Genomic DNA, 3,200 nt, shown 5'->3' on the forward strand with positions numbered 1-3,200 from the left:
ATTACGGTATATATGTCTCTGTATTTATTTACATATGTGTGTGTGTGTATATATATATATAATATTCTGTAACTGTAACTTCTGTCGGTGCTGTGCTTTTGGAAACCGAATTTCCCAGAGGAACCCACCCGAGGGATTAATAAAGTTTTATCTTATCTTATCTTATCTTAAAATAAATTTGTGTCACGTACATATGCCCCTCATAAAAAATTTATGCATCCACTGGTTTTGTGAATGTCATTGTTTTGAATATAAATGTTAACCAAGCAGGTACCCACATAGCAAAATTGGTATGGCCTGGATCTGGCCTACACAATGTGCTTACACAAGGCCCACATACCGCAAAGAATGACGGCCCTTTGGTGGCCCAGATCAGGTTTGCCAGAGGTGGCCCACACATGGGCTAGCACAGGGCCTGCAACTGGCCTCATGCTGGCCCATGTGTGGGCCACCTCTGGATTGAACCACTGACCTTCCTATCAGTAGGTGACTTGCTCTACCTCTTGAGCTACAGCCACCCAGTGGTAAACACCCTGCCATGACACCAGTCAGTCAGAAGTGTTTTTCTTGAATATTAACCATACAGTGTGTTATTGGTGAACTGAAGAAATGTACTTATGCTTTTAAATTTTGCAGTATTCGGTGCATTGATTTTTTTCTACATTTTGTGTTTTTTCTACATGTTTTTGAGTTTCCCACATATAGATCTTTGGGTTTTGTTTAATTTAAAAAGATTACAAAAATGAACAATACAATACACTACTGATAACATGACTCTGTTGTACTCGTTCCTTTTAAATTATTAACTTATTGACATGGGAGACATGAATGAAAAGTTTTAGTTATTAAATATTTATAAATTTAATTATTAAACATTTTACTTTTATTTTAGTTAAATGGAACATGTCAACTGAAATCTAAATATTGGAGTGCTGATAAGCTTCAGCTTCATAAACTTAAAAAACTTAAGCTAATCGGTTGCTTTAAGTTTTTCTTTAATTCAGATAATTCCTTTTGAAATTCTCCAAAGGCACCAATAACACAAACAGAAACACAAACGAGAAGTCTAGTTCAGCTACTTCAATTGGTAGAGCTGAATTCATGCCAGCAAGCAGAGCAGTCGGGCCTCTAACTCTAAGCCTCAGGAAAATACAAATGAATAAGTGTTAATGAAATTCCTCAGGAAGTTGTTATGAAGGAGGGAAATGCCGCTGAGACCAAAAGTGCTTAGTGAATATTTTAACAATGGAATCTATATGAATTCACTGTTGAAGCAAGCCTCAAGTGACAGTGGAGGGAATGCAGTTTATTTGCTTGGCTTTTGTTTTATTTCAGTAAAATGAATATGCATGCTCCCCTCGTATATTCTTTCTTACTAGGAGGTGATTATCCACTTTAACTTGTCAAATAAAATCATTAAAATCCTGAAAGATGGTCATATAGTATCAAACTGAGCCCATGACCAAGTCAAACTGAGTTACACTAAAACCTTCAGTTCACTTTATTTTTTATCTTTATTTACAGAACCATCATCTTACACTTAGGTTGCCACGACGATACTTCTGGGTTACTTCACCCAGTTAGGAACCTTAATCAGTAAAAGTGACCATTAAAGTGCAGCTCTGGAGGCCGCTGCTTGGTTTGGGCAGTCTGAAATACTGAGCACTTTTTGTGATGGGAAGTCGTTGAAGCCAATGAGCAAGCACAAGATAACATGGCTAATCCTACTTTTTGAAACATGACCAACATTAACAAATTAGACTGCATTTTTATTTGGTATGACCCAAAGTGACAAAGAAGACAAGACAAGGAAGGGGCTGCAACATTGCAAAGCAATTACAGAGGTCAAGAAGAAGCCCTTTCCCGGTAGACCTCTGTAGAACTTTTGTACCAAAGCTATTACCATCTGGTGGCCTACAAATAAATAGAAGTTTAAGGCCCTTGGCTAAATTTTTCTGAACAGAAAGCTAGTTTATGTAGAAATACCAACAACACTGAGCTGATAACGCCAAGCATTTCAAGATAAAGTCTTAGAAAACCCAGAGAGAGCAGAGCATTACATCTCATATTGCACTTGTGTATCTTCTTGCTCTTCAGATGTTCCCTGACAGAACTTGTTGAATCTGCTTCCAGGGTTTATTTTTGTCAAATGCTTGTGCACTGAATTGAGCTACAGGTTGCAAGTGAGTTTTAAAACGCTGTGAAATCCCTTTATTGTGCTTTGGTCAGGTGACATAAGTGGTTGTGCGGCTCAATGAGTATGGCTGAGTACGTGTCTACTCCTTTTAGAGGATGAATACGTGCAGGCGGCTCCTGGAGAGGAGCCGGAGCCTTTGTGTCGCCGAATCGGCCAAAGAAAGAGAGAGAGGGTGTGTGGCCGAGAGACAGCGAGAGGATTCCTATTGGCTGAGCTTGTGTGGGGAGGGCGGAGTTTGTCCTCACGTCGGGGGACAGGAGGGGGTGGGGGCTGCTGAAGACTGCCCACCTCCCTTTATTTTTCAGGAGGAGCAGAGAGAAGGAGGGATCGTCGGTACTCCTCTGCTCACGAGCTTGTGGCGAACCGACAGAGACCGGATCTGACAGCTGCAGCGCCCCCGCGCTTCTTACCCAGACAGGGTGCAGCGCTCTGAGGCTGGACTCGGCCGATAAAGCTCGGCAACCTCGGCGCGGGATTCGTGCTCGACCACCTGGCTCTCCTCGTCGCTCCGTCGTGTGAGGACAGATTTACTGAGCCGTTAACGTGGGAGCGTCTCTCCCCAAACGCACAAACACTATACACAGGCACGCTTTCTGGACCGGAGACGATGCCACCTGCTCCTTCGTCCTCCGCTGAGCTCTCTGCTCGACTCTGAACGGATTTCTGAATGGTTTACAAATCCGCTGGATTAGGATATAGAGCGACTGCGGCCAAGAACAGCAGAACAGTGGAAGTAACAGCGAGCAGAAGTTGAGACGCAGGTAAGGGAGGTTTGCACTCCGTGTGGCAGATCGAGCAGCAGCGGGCTGTGATGTGACTCAGGAGGGATCACAGCCAACATTTCAAATCTCTGATGTTACTGACGTGTAATGCTGCCTGTCGTGGATTATGTCTGTGATCGAGCGCGCGCGTGCCTAAGTCATCTCCATGTGACTTGATTGGTGGATAAGGTGTAATTGAGCAACATTCTTTTTCTCTGAGCCATGTTCAGACCCCCCCCCCC

General features: G+C 43.1%; 1 protein-coding gene across 1 annotated transcript in view; it reads left to right on the forward strand.

Annotated features, from left to right (window-relative positions):
* Positions 1 to 2,513: 2,513 nt before the first annotated feature.
* Positions 2,514 to 3,200, forward strand: part of large2 (LARGE xylosyl- and glucuronyltransferase 2) — a 122,438-nt gene continuing 121,751 nt past the window's right edge. The window contains exon 1 of the mRNA XM_005752718.2: positions 2,514 to 2,958. The gene's annotated coding sequence lies outside the window, so the exon portion shown is untranslated. The remainder of the gene's footprint in view (positions 2,959 to 3,200) is intronic.

The sequence above is a fragment of the Pundamilia nyererei genome, unplaced genomic scaffold, assembly GCF_000239375.1.
Source record: "Pundamilia nyererei isolate P.nyererei 1_Seehausen unplaced genomic scaffold, PunNye1.0 scaffold00375, whole genome shotgun sequence".
NCBI lineage: Eukaryota > Metazoa > Chordata > Actinopteri > Cichliformes > Cichlidae > Pundamilia > Pundamilia nyererei.